Source organism: Corvus moneduloides, chromosome 1, assembly GCF_009650955.1.
Source record: "Corvus moneduloides isolate bCorMon1 chromosome 1, bCorMon1.pri, whole genome shotgun sequence".
Lineage (NCBI taxonomy): Eukaryota > Metazoa > Chordata > Aves > Passeriformes > Corvidae > Corvus > Corvus moneduloides.
The window spans coordinates 3,540,136-3,560,960 of NC_045476.1; positions in this window are offsets into that span (position 1 = coordinate 3,540,136).

Genomic DNA, 20,825 nt, shown 5'->3' on the forward strand with positions numbered 1-20,825 from the left:
TTGCGTGATATCATCAGAGTAAGAGCCATCAACAGTTCTTCTGTGTAAAATCTTTGAGGCAGAAGAAATTCTGACATATGACTTCTCCTCCCACCTGAAATGGGAAGGAGAAGCAGAATTCTTTTAAGGTAGATGAAATTTTCTCTTGGATAAAAGTCCACCTTCTCTTAGTCATCACAATGGAAATCTGGTGGAATTCAGCCATAGACAGCTGAGTTCTGCATTTCTTTACTCTGCCTGAATTTATATAGAACATAAATATATGTTCTATAAATAGAAATACATGTAAATATAGAACTCTGTAAAGGTCACTCAAACCCAAGCAAGAGTGACACATCAGTTCATCCTCATCACTGCAAGGTCTCAGCCTATGAAGCCTTTTGGGTTTCTTCTTTGTATTCGTTCCCCTGTTTGTTTTTGTGTTTTACTTCAAGGCAACAATTTGCTGTCCTTTATTTCTTTGTTATTCTTTCACTCAGCCATGGATTTCTATTTGTTGCTCTTTTTCGTATTTGAGCAATGTTCTGAAATGTTACAGCTGCAAAATTCACTTTTTAATTAAAAAATTCGTTAGAAATGAATGAATTATAAAAATATTAAATCAGGAAATACTTTCCCGGTGGTGCACCTATGCATCACTTCTGAGCTCTGATATTTACTCATTTTCATAAAATCTTTGATTTGAAAACACTGTTCTTTGAAAACACTATTATTACGGCTCTGACAGGTGATACATGCTTTCTTTGTGTCTTTGAGGGTATTTTTTTGAAAAGGATCTTAGAGATGGTTTTAAAAGTTAAATTTAAAAGATGTCTATTAAAACAGAAGATGAAAATGTAATATGAAATGTCCTGTTTCTGTGCCATTGCTCTATTTTGGATGGAATATCAGACCTACCATTGATTCGGTGTTTCTTTTCCTTCGTGATAACCATGTCTGTGCCATAAAACCACAGAACTCTTAACAGATCAATAAAATATCCAGCTTCAGCTGAAGAAAGGCTCTCTATTTGGTGGGGCAGCACACACATCCATTTCCACCACCAGCTGTAAACTTCCAGTGTCACAGGAATGGGCATTTGCTCAGGAACAGTCCACCCATTTATCCAGCCTATCAAAGCCATGTCCTGTTCCCAGCCCTTGTTTGCTGTGAGCAGTGAATGCCAGCCCTGTGGGGTCAGTGTCTGATGGACCAGACCAAAACACCCCTTGGCAGAACAATTCCCCCATGCTGAGATCTGCGCTGCCCTGGCTGCTCCACCTCCAGAACAAGAGCTGGCTTGGTTGAAGGTAGGAGCTGAAAAGAGGTGATAAATATGTGCCATGACACCAGATGTGCCTTATTTACAGGGCACAGCAAGACTTTGGAGTTAAAATCCCATTTACTCGTTGAAAACAAGGTTTTATTGATGTAAGTAAGCTTTAAGTCATTGGTGTTATGAGGCAAGCACTGAAGATCTACATAACTGCAGCATTAGGTGAGGTTTGGGATTCCTAGAACCTGGAGTTTGGTCTACATGTGAGAAAAGCAAGAGAATGGGAAAGAAGTTTATCATCCAAGCTGCCCAGGTACCACTTAAATATCAAATAAAGCCCTTTCCCTCTGTCCTAAAAGCTGTCAGAAGCTGCTATAAACCTTCCACCCCACAGAGCCCCTGTTACAGGCTGTTAGCATTTGTCATCCTCCCTCTCCTGCGAAACAAACCCTCCATCCATGTGTTCCACTGCAGAGCAGCAAAACAGATAATGGAGATGCCAAGAAAGGTCATTTTGTGTATTCTTCTCCTTCCTGTTTCACGCAGCTTCTGTGAAAGATCCTGACAGGTGGTTTGAATAAAACATCCCACATGCTTTGTTTTTTTCATCAAAGGCTGACAAAGGATAATTTGTTTGCTGCATCCCTCCTGCAATGCCTTTATTGGGAAAAGCTGTAGCAGAGGGATTTTTGGAAGCAACAGCGCTCCCAAGCATTTCTGGGTGGCTGAGCTGAGCAGCACGTGTGGGCAGACAGATAGATCAGACTGCTCTGATGCACTGCAGGCCAGCACCTTCTCTCCAAGCCCACCAGGGCTACCAGGGATTCATTATAGTTGAGCCTTGGCCAGTGGGTGTCACTAAAATTAAGCTGCAAGGGAAATTAGAAAAAAAAAAAAAAGCATGGGGGCAAGAGAACCTGAATTTTAAAAGCATTCCAGACCTTATTTTTGGCCCAAAGCCTTGTTTTGAATCCTTCCTTTGGTCAAACAATGGCAATGAGATCAGAGCCAGGCATCCAGTGCCTGCTAATTACTCAGTGGACTGATGCTTGAGAGGATTGCTGGTAGGATGCTGGATGGGATGGGAAATGGTTTTACTGAGGTATCCCTGGTGGTGGTGGCATGCTTCTTTATGGGTTTCCTACTGCCCTGTCCCTCCTGCAGTGGGGGGACGCCAGCCAGGTGACTCACTGAGGTTCTGCCCCGTGTTTACTGCAAGAAACCTCCCCACAGGGAGTTGCTCACTGTGCTCAGCCTGATTTTCCCAAGAACACCTCAAAGGGCTAATTTTAAATGAACAAAAGCTTTGGAAGGCAGGGAGAAGGGAAGGGGGAGGAGGGTTTCTTGCAGGAGGAAAGAGATGGCAGAAATAGCCTCCTTCCTTTTTCCTCTCTCTTGTCCAAGATAAGGAAACATCACACACTAAAGGCAATTTAAAAACAACTTAAAAGGCAGATAAATTTAGTCACAAGTATTTTACTGGGTGGACAGTCAAGATATAGAACAAGTCTTCAGCCAGAAGGTTTTTAGGGAAAATTACCAGTGGTTAAGGCAAAGGGGCAAAAATCAAGGAAGTATGGTTGACATTAAAATTAATGTAGGACGAAGTCATAAACCCCCAGCTCATCCACCCACAGCAAAGGGAAGCTGAGTTGGGATGTTTCAGTATACTTTGATTGGAGGTGTCTTTCTGCAGAAGGGGTGGACTGGCCCATGATGAGCATAATATGTAATTCTCATATTAAAGAATTCATGTTACCGTTCAATCAAGACCAGACTCTTTCAGAACTCTAAAAGGGTGAAAAAACTTATAATTCTAGGAGATAAAAAAGGAAGGTGATGAATGAGCATCACAGGCACTGCTGTGGTCTGATGATCCTTCTGTGAAAAATTGAAGGGACTTGCATCTCTGAGGCAGGGAAATGGCACCAGAAAATGATACTGGCAACTGCTCAGCAGTTGAGGTTTTGCATGGAACCAAACCTTCTGGAGTCACACTCCAGATGCAACACAAGAATTGTAATGAAGTCCCCTCCTTTTATGCCTCCTCTCAGCTGTCTTTTTGCTACTTTATTGACTGTTTTCTCAGTGGTCTTTGGTTTATATGGAATTTGAGCTGACTTCTAAAGTTTGTCAGGCCAACAAAGATATTCTATTCATCATTGTGGTGAGCATGTATCAACCACAGGTCAGCACTAGCTCGAGGACATCTGTACAATGCTCCGTTGCACTAAGCAAACACGTCTTTAATCTCTCTGTACCATCTGGAAAATAATATTTCTTTTATTTTTCCCTTTTGATTTCCTTTTCTGTTGAGATTGCAAGTATTAAAAGGCAAGCCCTTTCTCTGATTACAAAAGGATACATCAACACAAGCAGGACAAACAGTCCAGGACCTGCTCCTTGGCCCTGAAGCCAAGTGGTGTGATTCATCTTATGGCCATATGGCTAAACTTTTGTCCATGTGAAAAAAAAAAAGAGTGGCCTCACCCACACCTCCTCCTGGGAACAGGCTCTGACCCATGGTAGTATTTGAACCATCTCTGAGCATTTTCTGGGAAAGAGAAAAATGGCATGGAGTGAAAATGTTTCAGGGAGTAGATTGCGACAGAAAATTGTAGGACCAGCCCTGGTCAGCTTTAACAGCATAAACCCAGCTTAAGTGTACAATGCCCAAGACAAAAAGACAGAAGGTTGATTTGGACCTGGTGGTGTTACTAGAAAAGAAAGAGCAAATAGGATTTTTTCAATTCTGTTTTTGGTTTGGCTGCTGCTAACTCGAAGTCACTGGTTGTGAGCACCTCCCAGAAGGAAAATACCGACTCGAAGGCAGCAGGCAGCCCCTACAAAATCCAGCACATGCTCTGGTTCACTCCCAGCCATTCTTTGCTTGGTTTTCCAGCCCTGGAAATATGTGTTTCCAGCAGAATATTTTTCACTGGTTCTTGAGGGGGAAATGCCATTAAAGAACATGACTCTCGACAGAGCAGTGCTGGTGTGCATTGCTTGGCTTGGATGTGGCGCACTTCGAAACACGCAGCGAGGAAAGAACCATCACTCAGATAATCCTTCCCAAGTGCAGTGAGAAGGAACTGCTGGTGCCACAGAGCAGAAAAGATTTCCAAAGCTTGGATTCTAATTTCCTGATCTTCAAAACGAAATTGCTCATCTGCAGCTAATCATGTTTGTGCCTTTCGCCGTCTCCAAGAGCAACATTTTCCAAGGTGCTTTTAATGAGCTGAACAGCCTCCTAAAGACTCAGGAGAGACAGAGAGGCTGTCAGAGACAAATCCCTTTATTTGATTAGGCTTCACAGGATCTTGGTACATTCCTGTCCAAAAAGAACACAACAAAGGTTGATCCTCCTCCCACCCAAATCAGTTGGACTTTTTCTCCAAGGCAGGACCAAATCCAGCACATATTAATTAGAAATGTTTTGATGAAATGTTGTTATGTAGTGTGAGGCGTGGAACCAGGAAAGCAGCTTGGGTTGCAGGAGAGATATAGCTGGAGGTGACTTCCAAAAGGAAAAAGACGAGGAGAGGCCAAGGTGGCAGGTTTGACCACGAAAGGCTCAACAGGGAACAAGAAGGGGCAACCACACAGTCTGAACCTCACCTCTCGTGGGGGCTTGGCCCCTTCTGTGGGACACAGTTGTGTGACCCCACCTACATTCCCAACTCTGGGCCAATAGATAAAGGCATTTCTTCGTAATGAACTGCTTCATGTGCCTTGGCAGAAAAGCACATAGCTGGGAGCAGTTGGGAAAGTGTTTTGTCAGAGGCAGTCTGGCTGAAGGCTTGCTTGTAGCACTCTTTGCTGGAGTTCTGTTGGGCTACACTTCTCTTTTACAATCTGCTCTGCTTTTGCTGCTTTGTTTTCTTTACATATTATTTCTGCTCTATCTAAAAGAGCACTTTTCCCCAAACCCAGAGGAAATGCTCAGAATATTTGATTTAGTCGTTTAGTGAATTTAGTGGCAGATTCTTCCAATTAGCTGCATGTTACAGGGTCTCATAAACACCTCTGACAGAAATCACAAGACACATTCTGCACTTCTAGGCAGAGGCTGTGGTTTGTCTGTCAATTTATCTCCCCCTTTGATGCTCTCTCTCTCTCTTCTGTAGCAAATATTGCATAAAATTTGAGCATAGAAATTGAATCAGCTCAACATAAATTGAAATGTTGTCAAAGGTTTATTCGCAAGTTACAGATTCAGTTCTAGGGAAAAATAGACTTTTCTTTCTGCTCTGTTCTTTTGATGATAATCTACTTTTGAACAAACAAAAATCCACTTCAATTTTCATCTGTAGCTTTCCTGACAAGTGAAAAATTGACTAATTCCATGAAATAACATTTTCTTACATGTTTTCCTTCTTTGGTACAACTGAGATTTGGCCAGGACAGAGCACCAACCTGCCAGGATTATGCGGAAGGCGTAGGATTCGTGGTATTTCAGACCCAGTCAACACAATTAAGCCAGCTTTGTTCTATTTTAAATTCACAGAACACAGCAATCACCTCAGAAAAAACTTCCAGAAAGTTTTGATTTGTTTTGTTTTGTCCTTAAACGATGCAAGTTCCGGGCTGATTTCCAGAACATTTAAATTTCAAACCCAAATAATCAACTTCTGAGGGATCACCTGAGCTGAACCTCCAGGTCCTTGACAAGAACTACCTGTTGAGACCTGTTGATCTTCTCTGCACACAGAGTTCTGTTTAGCTTCAGGCCCCCCTGTGAGATCTTCTGTAACTGCCAAACTTTATCTTTTCAGAAGTATCTAGCAAAAAATCTTCAACATCTCTGACCAAACCTGTCGGGTAAATGAAAAATAAAATAATCTCTAAAGCCCTCCAATGTTCCACCAGTGCTGATTTAGGCGGACAAAAAAAAAAAAAGAAAAAAAAAAAGAATCTCAGATGCCTACATTAAAAAAATATGAGTCTTTATTCTATTTTTGTTTTTCTATTTGACTGCAAACTGATTCAAACAACACCAGGTTAAATCTAGCTCAGGCTTTTCAGAGCTATGATAACCCCAAAGCAAATTACATGCTCAGCTTGCTGACATGAGTCTTAAGGGTCAGAACTCTAAATTCCATCACTTTGGTTCAGTGCCAAGTATTTTAGAAAGAGGAAAAAAAAAAGAATCAAGTAATCTTCATATGCATCTTAACAGATGCAAATAATTTTAATAAAACTAAAGTGTTGCCTGGGACTCTGTGCACCCTGGAACCTTATTCAAGTTTTCTTCTGACATGTAAAGTGAGAAGTTACCATTGATTTATGGGAAGGGAAAGGGGAATATTATTTTTTTTTCATTTCCAAAATGTTGTGGGGCCAGTAATGGATAAGAATGACCTGTGCTGGATACTATGATGTAGTTTAGATTGTGGTTTCTGAGTTTTGGTTATGACATAACGTCAGCAGAGACACATGGAAAAGGAAGAATTTTAAGGCACCTTCTGGGCTTGCTGTACCCTTAGTTTCCAGAACATTTTTTTGTTCTCAGTGTGAATTTGAATATTATTTACCTACTCACATCTAAGTTGTTAGAAAAGAAAAATCTGGGACATTGGGATTCAAAACATGGAAGCCAAACACTCAGACCCCATTATCTGACAGCGAAATCTTGCTGCATTTACAGAATCACAGAAGGGTTTGGTTTGGAAGTGATCTGAAAGCTCATCTCCTTTCAATCCCCCTGCCATAGGCAGGGACACCTCCCACTATCCCAGGCTGCTCCAAGCCCCATCCAACCTGGCCTTGGACACTTCCAGGGATCCAGGGGCAGCCACAGCTTCTCTGGGCACCCTGTGCCAGGGCCTCCCCACCCTCATAGGGAAGAATTTCTTTCTAATATCTCATCTAAACCTGCTGTCTGTCAGTTTGGAGCCATTCCCCCTTGTCCTGTCACTCCACACTCTTGTAAACAGTCTCTTCCAATCTTTCCTGTAGTTCCCTTCAGGTCCTGGAAGGCCACAATGAGGTCACCCTGAAATCTTCTCCAAGCTGAACAATCCCAATTTTCCCAGCTTTTCCTCACAGCAGAGCTGCTCCATCCCTCTGCTCATCCTGGTGCCTCCTCTGGACTCTGTCCAGCACCTCCACATCCTTCCCATGCTGGATCCAGGGCTGGAGGCAGCTCTGCAGGTGGGATCTCACCTGACCGGGGCAGAGAGGCAGAATGCTCTCCCTCTGTCTGCTGCCCAGGGTATGATTGGCTCAGCCTAATGATTCAGTCATTAGAGGAGAATGTGAAATCCCCATCATTTTTTGGAAATAAAATGTCTCTGGACATTATTGGAAGCTTAAGGCAGCTATGTTATACCTGAGACATCTCGAATAGATGTTAAAATGGAAATGGATTCAACCTGCTCTGCTGCTTCCAAGCACAAAGTCAGAAAGCAAGGGAGTTCTGCCATCATAACAACAGCCCAAAACTCTCCTTACCTTGACAGCTCTAAAATCGTGAAAACCAATTAAAATGTCATGAAGTTTCCAAAAATATCTTTAAAAAGTAGGGAGCTGGGACATCTTGGAGATTCCAGTATTAAAGCAATCTGCATGTGACCAATTTCTGCCTCTTCTCAGCTCTAACTCTTACTGAACAAGCCTAAGGAGGTTGATTAAATACAGAGAAATTATTCTTTTGGCTCCTTGGCGAGGGAAGGCTCCAGGATCATCCACTCCACACTGCTTCCCTAAAAAGGAGACAAGGAGCATGCCGTGCTCTCTACAAAGTGCTTCCTAGGGAATGTTCAGGGAGTGATTAGGCACTAATGACCCTCCTGTGCCTCCTGGTGCAAGGAAAGGTCCTGTTTGCTCTGGCCCAGGCTGGTTTTTCAGCACGTTTGCCTTGGTAGCAGCGCTGCTTTTTTCACATCCCCATTTTCCATTGAATCAGTGATTTGGTTGTTTCAGTTCCAAGTTTTCTTAATGTTTTTTTTTTTTTGCCTGCTAACTTTGGTAAACAGTCCTTCAGTTGTCAGGTCCTGACTGATTATTTTCACCTGGCTAAAGACTCTGTGTTTTTCCTTCTTTGGTAAAAACTTCATGGATGTAGGCATTCATTTCTGATAGGAAACCCAAATTAACAGATAAAAACCAAGATGATGTAGCCAAATGGTTGTACTTTTTTTTTTACACGAAGTGAATGGAATTTTTCTGTTTAAGTCAAGGCTACATTTTTTCTGGGAATACCATAATTGCTCACCCAGTTAATTAATCTGAAAAAGACCATAAGATTATTTTTGTGAGGAACCTTCTATCACTGACTTAGCACTGAAAGTGCACCATGGCTATAAAACTCCAGCTGAAACAGGCCAGCCCAATGGAATAACACACAGATCTTTGACTTCAGTTGGCTTAAGATTATTTTATGTATTTATTTCATGCTTTGGGAGCTTCCAAATTAAGAACCCATTCTCAAGTATGGATTTTCATTTGATTCCAGATACCTCGAAGCTGATTCTTAGTGAAATGCTCTTCATTTTGAAATCAAATCATATTGATTTCAACAGGAGTGAAGTTTCACCTTTAAAGCCTTTTAATGGGATACATTATCTTTCACATTGAGTTTCCTTCATTCCAATGCCAAAACTGTTTTCTCCTCAAAGAAGTGACGGGTGGAGGTCAGTCAGACTTGTTAGCTGGGAATTAGGAATGTGTAGGCCCGTAAGGCTCTGCTATGAAGTACTCTACACATCTTATGCCAATGGGGACAGAAGGTACTTAAGGCACGATACTGATGGATACTGAAAAGTATTAAAGGCAAGACAGAAGTTCCCTCATTAATTCTGAGAGAATCCCAAAATGTTTTGGGTTGGAAGAGATCTTGAAGACCAACCAGTTCCACCCCCTGCCGTGGGCAGGGACACCTTCCACTATCCCAGGTTGCTCCAAGCCCTGTCCAACCTGGTCTTGAACTGCTTCATTTCTAATTTTACAGCACCCACTCAAAATCACAGGGGAATTTTGATTTTTAGTTTGCAATGCAATCCTGCATGTCAGAGTACGAAGGCGCCAGTTTCGTTCTCAAACTCCATGCTATGAAGAAATAGGAATTGAAAAATTAAACTCAGTCAATAAAGATTTCCCAGAATATCCTTAAGCATATTAGGACAGAAGTAAACAAAAGACAATTGGATGGGAGAACTTTATTCAAAGTTATTTGAAGTTTTGAAGTTAGTTTCTTTCTTCTCTCAATTTCCCTTCCCCTTACTGCAGTCATGTATTGCTGCTGTTATTATATTCTTTATTTCAATTTCAAATTATAAAAGGGCAGACAGGACATTTTATGTAGTCCCTTTTAATTTAATAATAACTTGTGATGTCATTTAGAACATGAGTGCTTTCAGAGAGACGTGCAGGCTGAATTGGGCTGCCACATGCTGCTAATTTTGGATAAAGCAGCAGTTTTACACTCCAGCTCTGGAGGACATTGGAGCATTCACCATTCTCACTCCTAATTTACACAAAAGGCAACTGCAGCGTGGCTGAGTTTATTTGGTATAGCAGCAAACATCTTGGCACAGCCTGGCACTGGCACTGACAGCAGAAAAATGTCACCAGAGGCCGTTTCCTACACACAGCACTGGGATTGTGCAAAAATCCCTGCTGGAAAAGAGCCTGCTGAGCCCAGAGATCATAAAGGGCTCCTCATGCATAAATTACACCGATCCTGATGCTGGGACAAGTGGTTAAAGACTCTGCAAGCTCAGAAAGAGCACAGAGAAAATGCCTCTGAAGTCACGATGCATCCTGTGTGCTGTGCTCCACTTTTGTGTATTCCCAACTCTAAAAGGTGGGTCAGGATGGGCCGTCCGTTCATCTGGCCCTAAAAGTTGTGTCAGGTGATGAGTTCAGACAAAACAGTTCAAGGATAAAATTAAAATTGACAGGTTTTACCTCAAAAGGAAAGCAGCATTTCACACAATTCTGATATTCAGGTATCGGTCTGTGTCAGGGGTGCTCAGACCAGAGTAGCTCTTCAAACACATCCTCACAGCCCAAGAGAACCATCTGTCTGTCACAGGGGATGGAAAAGTAAAGCTCTTCCCCTCATTTTGCTCCATTTTTGGTATAAAATGGAAAGCAGACCTGTGCTGCAGTAAACAAAATGCAACTTTGCTTCAGCAGGAAGGGACACTGCTTTTTGAACATAAAAGTGATTACAAGAAACACGTTAGCTACGATTTTGACTTAAACCCAGATCAAATCTCCTGGCTAAGCATCACTTTCCTGATCTGCAGTTTGTTTCTCCAGTTCTCTGTTTTCACAGTCAGAATTTGTGTCTGATTTGCAGGCTTATAGAGAACAACAACTAACCCTGAGTTTTCCCAGGAAACACTGACTGAGGCATGTTAATGAGCTTGTTCATTAAAAAAAAGTCCTTTATTTTTCAAAATCCTTAGCAATAAACTGAAAAGTACAAACCACAGATGAAAATAAAGGTCATGCAATGGTGAACAGCAGGTAAGCACATCTAAACAAAATATTTCTGAACATAATAGAAGAAGAGAGTAGATCTGTGTTTGCTATGAGACTCTGGGCAGTGGCTTGCCTTTGGATTTTGATCACAGATCAAAGTTATCCGTAATACAAATTCTCGTTGCTTGTATCTGTCTGCATGTTGAATATTTTCTGGTAATGAGAATATTTTTATATTAATTGCCATTAAAACTCACAGCAAAGCAGAAGCTGATCTTAGAGTTTCACTGGGGTGCCATGGAGTTAAAAATCAGGAATGAAACTCTAGTTCAGGCACCTGGAATTTAATTTTGGATTTGTGATTAATATTGGATGTGAGGCACTGGTTTGCCATTTCATAACTGTTCACCTTTATAATGGAAAGGATGGGAGGAAATATTAAATCAGAAACCCACTGGCCACAGAATCACACAGAATCTCAGAATGGCTGGGTTGGAAGGGACCTTAAAGCCCATCCAGTTCCACCCTCTAATGGGCAGGGACACCTTCCACTAGACAAGATTGCTCCAAGCCCTGTCCAGCCTGGTCTGAAACACTTCCAGAACTGTAGAGACATGGGAGAAAAAAATAACCTGGATTGCTTAGCAAGCAAAAAGACAGAGATGATCTCATGGAAGAGGAAATCTGAAGGCTCCCCAGACCAAGAGTGGTGGTGATGCGACTTTTACATATGTCTATGGTGGAATGAAGGAGCAAAGGAGATTTCCCTGACTTGCTGAAGTCAACACACAAAGTCCTACAACTCCTTTCAGGAATGTTTGTTGATGGAGCAACACGTTCCCATTCCAGAGATTCAGAGCACAGGGAGTCCTCAGGAGGCTGCAACTGTCCAGTAGTGCTGTTAAAACCTTAAAAAAGTATTAACATGAAATTTGTTTCCTTTTTAAAAAATAGCTTCAAATAGGTACCCAAAAGCTTGGTCTCTCCCTTGAGGACTCACACCATGATTGAAAGCCAATCACCACAAGCACCAAGGCTCAGTGAGGATCAGAAGGATGATGATGGGGGACCATGGGTCAGGATGATGGATGTCAGAGGCATTTGGATCTGAGATCCCAGTGGATGTGAAGTGGCCACAGCTCCACATCCCTCAGCCCTGCCTGCTGTGAGGTCCAGTGTGTGTCCCCACAGCTGTGCACACACCCCACAACCTCCCCAGAAGCTGCCTGAGACCTTCAGACCCTCCAGGAGACAACTTGCCACCCTCTGGCCCCTCCAGCATCTGTCCCAGGGCCATGTCTCTCCAAGGCCCGGCTCACAGACCTCTCCCCTTCTCACCAGCTGGTTTGAAGTTCTCTGAACAAACCAGGCATATCCATGTGTGCAGGACTGCAGTTCCTCAGGGAAACACGCACAGCCTGGTCTCTCCAGTTCCTGGACCCACAGGCACACGAGCCCTGTGAGCCACAGCCCCTTCTCCACATGCTGGCCCTAAGAGACCACACAAACCTGTGGGGGCCCCTTGCCCAGAAAAATACCTGGGAATGGAGCTTAATAAGGAGATAGGGCAGAGTGAGCCGAGCAAGTGCAGAGTGTGGCCAGCCTGGGGCTTTGCACATGTTCGACAGCTTTTATCCCCTTATCTCTCTGTTTTCCCACATTTGCTCCTCCCAAAGCCACATTGATTGGTCCTCTTCCAAATATCCTACAATAACTTTCACACACTTTCACAGCTCCTGTAAAATCATCCCATGGTGACTTTTATGTAAACTTCAAACGCTCCTCCCTTGCATCTCTGTTCCTGTGAGGGCAGTAAGCCCCACAGCTCTCAGGATCCCCTTGGGGGGCATTTCTTTGGCCAAGCCAAGCCATCTCAGTGGGTCTCAGCTGCTCACCAGCCCCAGGAGTGACTGAGACTGAGAATTCCATTGGCACCAATCATGTTATTGGGTTTCTTCCACCTAATTGTAGCTCCTCAACTCCTTGATGAGCCTTTGGGTTTATGGTGATTAGCTGTTAATCGCCTATGCTAATGTCTTAGGGAAACATTCTGCCTGCTTTATTGCTCTCTCTGGCCAGCCCTTCCATTGCACCAAGCATGACTTGCACAACTGCTAATCCAAAAATAATTTCCCAAGGTCTGGGGAGCCCTGTCTGGCCAACATCTCGTTGTGCTTCTTCCTTTCAGCCACCCTATATCAATCACCAGCTTCTCCTCACCCACATCTGTGAAGATTTGAGAACCTATAAACCTCTTCCTGATAAACAGCTTCTGTTCCATCTGTTGGTGTGTGCCTTGCCATGCAGCTCCCTCCCTTCAATTAAGCCACGAGTTTTATTTCTCATTCACTCTGAGCCAAAGATGTGTGATGCTGACAACTCTGCCCCATTCACATCCCTACTCAAAGCTCCTTTTCCCGGGAAGACTCACCGAATCAGCTGGTGAAACGTTTTCTCCACCCCACTGTGAGATAAAAGGGCAAGAATGAGGAGATTGGTGAAAACCAGCAGGAACTGCTTTATCAGAGAAATATTCTAGATCTTGCAGACTGGTTTTAAAACAAAGAAATCGATTTTGAGGCAGGGTCCACCTGAAATATTTTCCCTTTCCTATAGCTGGTAACAAACCTGAGGGTATCTCTTCCTTCCAGACTTACCCCAGCAGCCAACTGGGGCAAGGCAAAGAAAAAGCTCCCCCTGCCTGAGCTGCATATCAGAAAATTTAGCAGCACCCCAAAATACAGCCTTGAAAACCCCAATAAGAACAGATTGTTCATTTTCTCCCTTTATTTTACCAGCCACTCTGGGACATATTTTTTCCGTACTCTTCGATGCTTTACTGGAGCAGGGACTCTGCTCCGAAGGTGTGGCCATGGCACAACTCAGAGGATTTACGCAGCCTCAAGACCTGGCCCTGCATTTTACCTTGGCCTTTCCAGCATGCTTGGGTTTAATTTAACCCAAGGCCAAGAATTAATATATTAAAAAAAACCCCAACAATTCATGCCTGGTTACATTTGTCAGAACAGGAGCTGAACAGGACAAAGCACAATGCACTTCCTTGCTTTTATTGCTCTCATTCACTTCATGTCATGCCAAAGAAGGTTGATTTAGGAAGTTCTAGTAATTAACTGCTGATGTTTTTGACTGCTGTCCCCAAGAGACTCACAATGACTTGTAATTGTTGTTGTGTAGGAAACGCTTTCTGGAACGATTGGAGATAACATATATTCTCTGTATGGCTTTACTTTTACTTGATTATTTTTTTAAGCCAGGAACACGATTTTTTTTTCCTTTAAGCAAAAGTCACCTGTTCCCTGCATCCTGGAAACCTCATAAATCACCTTTCTCCTCGCTGACTGGGCTGACTATTTGCTGTCAGAGACCACAAAATAAAGAAGCTTCTTAATTCAGTTACACATTAAACACGGAACATGTGAAGTGGAAAAAACAAGGAGAGAGTAAAAATTAATGCTGTTTTTATACTTTAAGTTACAAAGTGCCTTTCTTTGCTGTTAGCAGTTGAGAAAACTTGAAAGGAGGAGGAGCACCATGTATTTAGAGAGCACCACATGTTATAAGAATTTAAACCAGGCTGGTGCTATTAGAGGAGGCTCTAACAGAATCCCAGAACGGTTTGGGTTTGAAGGGACCTTTAAGATTATTCAGTGCCACCCCCTGCCATGGGCAGGGACACCTTCCACTACCCCAGACTGCTCCAAGCCCCGTCCAACCTGGCCTTGGACATTTCTGGGGATCCAGGGGCAACCACAGCTTCTCTGGGCACCCTGTGCCAGGGCCTCCCCACCCTCACAGGGAAGAAATTCTTCCTAATACCCAGTTGGAACATGTCCTCTGGCAGTTCGAAGCCATTCACCCTTGTCCTGTCACTCCATGCTGTTGGAAATAGTCCCTCTCCATCTTTCTTGCAGGCTCCCATCAGGTACTGGAAGGCTGCAGTTAACTCACTCACTTCTCCAGGCTGAATAATCCCAATTCTTTTAGCCTTTTCTCATGGCTCTCAATACAGCCTCTCACTCATCACAATAGTGCCCTATGTTTTCACTCCCTGTTCTGTTAAAAATTAATTTGTGGGTGCCTTAGCACGATTGCTTTATTAGATGCTTATCTAGATTCTACTCAAAATTAAAATAAATATAATAATTATAGTTCCAGTTCCCCTTTCTGGGGCCTCTGCTACCCATACACTCAGACACATGGTGCGATTTTTGGGGGTATCCTGTGCAGGGCCAAGAATTGGACTCGATCCTTATGGGTCCCTTCCAGCTCAGGATATTCTGTGATTCTGTGATTTTATGTATTTCTCAAAGTTCATGTCATGCACCAATTAAACACCTATTTTCTCTCCCAGATGGCTCAACACTTGGGTATCCAGAGCTATATTTCATACTGTAAAAAAATAAAAAGTGCCTAATTTTCAGATTTTCACCTATTATATTCACTCCTACTGACTGAAAACCAACCCTAACAACCCCAGAGCAGCTTCTGATGCTCGTGTTGTGTTTGTCAGCTTTGCACACTGGAGTAACGATTTCAGAAAGGCTGGATTGTTTCACAGGACTGACCTGAGCAGGAGCAACTCAGGAAGGATATGGTGATAGGAATTCAGCCCTGAGAAGGATGTCAGTCATAATAAAAGTGTTCTGCATTGAAGTGCTTGTAAAAGACCGGCTTTCTTCACACGCCACGGCAGAGCACTCATTCCTCATTTGTCACCCTGTCTGGGAGTGACATTTACCAGCTGCAATTTGCCATTGTGATATTTTTCCCCTTTTGCTCCTATTGACCAAATGTAAACAATTCATGACAGCAGATTTGAGATCGCATCAACAGCGTGTTGCAGCCACTTCAAAACAGGAATAGGGCCATGGATCACTGACAGCAAGACATAAAACACGGACCATGAAGGTTTTTCTCAGCCAAGATGTCACAGCATGCAAGGGAGTGATCTTCCATCTGAGAGATAAAAATGTGGGGCCCACTGAAAATGGTGTTTACTTGATTTCAACAGAAATGGGTCAGGTTGGAAGGGACCACTGTGGGTCACCTGGTCCAACCTCCTGCTCCAGCAGGGCCATCCCAGAGCTCATTGCAGTCAGGATTGTATCCAGACAGTTCTAGAATAGCTCCAGATCTACACTTGGAATGAACTTGGCCCTCAGTATGTTTTTGTCCTGACTTTAATGGTCAATAAGGCAAATGAAGCAGAGGCCTAAAACTGCAGCACAAATAAAAAATAATCTGAGTAACAGATTGGTCAAGTCCTGTACCTCGGAGTAAAACAATTTATATCACCTTCCATGTTCAATGTTTAAGGTGGATTTTTATTTCTTGCTTGCGATACTAAAATTAATTTACTGTTGCACCTTCCACCTCCCCATGACGATGTTTTTATAGTGTTTAGGATTTAATCCCTACCAAAACTTCACTAATGTGACCCATGTCATGCTCACAGCTGATCCACAGCCAAGGGGCTGCTCAGTACCTGTGATCTTCAGTTTGGATTTTCACATCTCTTGGGAAACAACCTTGTAGAAACCCTTCCATCCTCAGGGGAGCTGTCTCGCACAGACCTGCACAGGTGGAGACCCTGGACTGCTCCTTTCCCTCAGCCACAAAGGATGTTTTTCCACTCTCCCTGCAGCAATGATTCAGAACTCAGGGTCTGGAGATCTTGGCTCCCATCCACACCACTCACCAAACCAAGTACATCTCAGCCAAAGGTATGTTTGTGGAATGTAACTTTTAACCTCCTATTCTTTGTGTATTTTACAGAGAGGAGCTGAAAACTTCTGTTCTTTTTTTGGTTATGCATTCTTCGCCGCTGTTTTGTCAATTAATAAATATTTGCTGAATTCCAGTGCACGGAGTATTTTTACGAATGCCCAGAATATTTCTTAGATTAATTCGGAAGGCCTTGCCAAATGATAAGATGATGATAAGGAAGCAAGCAGAACACCCACACAAGGTACAGTTATCTTGGGTGTTTTATCAGGATTTAGGGTTGTGACACAGCCCCAGTGCTGTTATACAAGAAATCTGTGCTTACAAACTCTCATGTCCAGGACACCTTCCAGGTCCCACTTCTGATAAGCCTCCTGTGTGCCCACATGAGTAACTTGATTTATCAGCAACTTCTGTTCCAAAAGCTGGCAATTCCTGCTACTCAACCCCGTGCTTCCTTCCACAGAGATGATTCTCTGTCTCACAGGTGAAAGCTGAGAAGTGGAACCCAGAGGTGAGGATGGTACAGGAGGCAGGAGGAATCTCTAACCCATCATCTCATTCACTTGTTCTGTCAAGCTCCCTAAACACAACTTCCTTCTTGTCAGGCTTTATCATTCACACACAGTGGGATTAACTTGAGTCAGTAATCCTGGACTCCTCCAATAGTCAGTATAATCTGTGGAGGCCCAGAGAGCAGCAGGCAAGGAAGTGAAAAATGCAATTCTTTTTGTAGCACCGAAACCAGACCGGCTGGCTGAAGTCCACCAGTGCCTGTTTCTCACCAGTGGCTTTAAAGATATTCCTGGGTCACTGTTTTACATGGAGATATCTGCCCTGTAAACTCCTGTGAGGAGATATTTTGATGATGATGACATTTCCAGGGATGGGGCAGCCACAGTTTCTCTGGGCAACCTGTGCCAGAGCCTCACCACCCTCACAGGGAACAATTCCTTCCCAATATCTCATCCATCCCTGTCCTCTCTCAGTCTGAAGCCATTCCCTGTGTCCTGTCACTCCAGGCCCTTGTCCCAAGTCCCTCTCCAGCTCTCTTGGAGCCCCTTCAGGCACTGGAAAGGGCTCTAAGGTCTCCCCTTCTCTAAGCCTTCTCCAGGCTAAACAACCCCAAATCTTTCAGCTTTTCCTCGAAGGAGAGGTATTTCATCCCTCTAATCATCCTCATGGACCTGCTCTGGACTCGCTCCAGCTCAGCTGGAATTCAGCTTCAGGGCCATATTAAAGTCACCCTGCAGATTTATCACCTCTGAGTATCTCTGCATGAAACACCTCACCTCCAGCTGGCCACAGCCAACTCATTGTGCTCTAGTTTTTCATAAATTGGTCTTGAAAATCAAGGCACCCAGATCCAGGAGTTGCTAGAAGACATTTTAATCTGTGTTGAGCAAGGATGTGGAGTGCATGGGATGTGCACAGTGCCATGGAAAACACTGAAACACCACCTGAAACTCACCGTGAGGCCAAGAGCCAGAGAACAGAGAAAGTGCTTTAACTTAATGGTCTGGAGAAGTCTCAGTGCTATCATCCTATGGATAGTTGAGCTGTACCTTTAAGCACAACTTCCTCAAAGATCAACAGCTGGAGTTACCCATAATTCCTTCAGAAAAAAATGAATTTTAATTAAAATAACCCACAGCAGATGAAACTCAAAACCTTGAAGTACTCATAATTATTTATCTCAGAAAAAACCCCAACTTTTTCCTTCTAAAATCCATGCTTGATTCCTTGCTGATATAGTCAGCAACTATTAGTGAGGGATGTCACGGAATCTGGTTGTTTTCCACTGTACCAACAATCCCTCCCCACCCTGTTTGAAATGACAAATAAAATACCTGATTAAGCCCTTTTCCCTTTTCTGATTTTATAAACAAGGCTGCTGAGGAGGAAGTGCTTCCTTATTTCTGAGCTGGTGTTGGATTTATTATTTTATAACCAATGAAAACAAATAAGTGAAGAGTGTGAGTGTATTCAAAGTGTCCTTAATGGAGTGACTTTTCCTTAGGAGATGCAGCAGATGGGATCATACGGAGATGCAGGAGCAACCACTTCCATTCCATAAAAAAATCTCTGTTTCCTACATGATCTTTTTGATGAAAAGTAAAATAAAACTATGAACATTAAAGCTTTGGTGCTCGAGTCTTGATTTTTACATTTCTACAAACACGAGCTGAAGAGACAAATTATCACAGGACAAACTTTGGTGAGGATTAAGTTTTTATCACCTGAACAGTAACTCTGCATACTCCAGGTATGGACAATGTGAAATTCAGCGCAGTTTCCTCCATAGTAAACTTACCCTGGGACAGGAAAATAAAGCAGAGTTCCCAAAATAATTGAAATCAGTATTTTTTACCACATTATGTTTTCGCAATCATACCCCAAATCATGTAGACCCTCTGAAGAACTGACTATTGGACTCCTTCAAAAGATTGGTGCAAGCCATTTTCAGGGAGAAAAACGGTGATTTGATGTCTTTGTTTTTTAATGTAGCTCCCAACCAGCACCAGAAAAAATCCTGCCTTCTCCAAGTACTTCACTTTGAGCAACTGAATCCTCAGAGCCCCTGAACCACTTATCCCTGATGGAAAACTTGGCTTATGGTGGTGTCATTCTTCCAAGCTCTTCAACTTCCCTTGATTACTAAAGTGGCCATTTCCTGCCATTTCAAACTGGCCCCGTGGATACATCGCAAACAGAAACAAACAGAAATCTGCCCCAGGAAAGGGAAAACTTGAAAGCAACAGACTCAAGTTGTCATTTTTAGTTTACCTGGGAATCAAACCCACAGTGACTGCAGGGATTCATTCATGGTATCAGTCATCATATCTCAAAGTTTTCCAAGATTTAACTAGAATAAGGACAGGCATGTAAAAAACAAACATCAGGTCTATAAAACTGTGAATTTTTTACCCACAACCATCATTTTTGCTCTTGCCGTTATTTCTCCACTGACCTGATAAGGCCCATGAAACATTCACAACTCAATCTCCCAGATTAATTTCCACTAGCAAATCAATTATTAAAAAACAAGGAGGAAATCTGGGCTTTTGCCTGACCAGTGCTTTAAATGTTTTAATTGTCCGGGACATTCTGTACAAGACAAAGCCAAATAAACACTTTGTACAGAGGTGGTAGATATGACACCCTGCCAAAATAGTAACTCTGCTCACATCTTCATCTCCATGCACAATAAACCATGTTTGTTATTAGTTAAGGGGTCAGTTTTCAGCACAGGGTGTAATTTTTTATACCACAAAAGGAAAGAGAATGAAATGAAGACACCGTGCAGACCAAGTGCCAACGTCACTGGTGTCTTTTAATGCTCAGTTACCAAATGGTCACTGTTTTGTTCCGTTCAGGAAGTCACATTGTTTGGGAAATGAAAAAAAAAAGAAAGAGAAACAACGAAGAGGAAAATAAAATTTAAAAAGATTGGATGCATGTTGTGCACAGGATGTGTTTCTACACAGATCTGTGCAAAGGTCTGTGCACTGCCACATAACATTTTGCATTGCCTTGTGTGATTGACCCAAAAAGCCCTGTAATGTCTTAAGGGAAATAATTGCTGGTGCTTTACATTGAATAAAAACACACAAGTCGTGATGCAGGCAGCGACCAGGTAATGCTCTGGCATTATTTTTTGAGAGTATTTAGATCTAAATTAATGTTCTGGTTGCAGATTTCTTCCAAAGAGCCACTCCTTTTGCCTGATAAAAGGCACTGGCACTGAGCCCTGCTGAAGGAACCTGCTGCTTTCAGGTTCCAGGAGCAAGGATGGTGGAAGGAGCTTGTCAGTGCTGAGGTGTCCTGCACAGGTGGTGGTTTGGGGAGGTGGCCCAGGTTCTTTTTTTCCACCTTTGTGAGTGAGGGGTAGGTAAATCTGGAGTTAATTCACTGTCAGGAGGGCAGTGGACTTCGCAAACAAATATACAAGGGCTCAATGATAGATAATAGGTAAGAAAAACCTGTTTTAACAAAAAGATTCTCCATAACCAGTGATGAAGGAGCCTCAAAGCTATTTGGAGTCTGTTTTAGAAAGAGGGACAGAGTTCAGGGCCTCTCCTCATCTTCATTTACCCTCCACAAGAACCCATAAACCACCATTTCCAACAAACCCATCCTCTTTCTCACATGCTAAAAATCCTTACATCTGCATGGGTGCAATCCACAGGAGACAATCCTCTTGGGCTCCCTTCATAGGAACAGTTCTTCTCATCCTAAAGCAAAGACACACCACACCCTCCCCTCCTCTGGACAGAGAACAGATCCCCTGAACACGTCTGCACTGCAGACATCCAGATTTCAGTCAGATAAAATCTGGGCTGTCCCAAAGCAGCTCCCTCCTGCCCCAGAGGAGCCCTTATCTGGGCTGCTC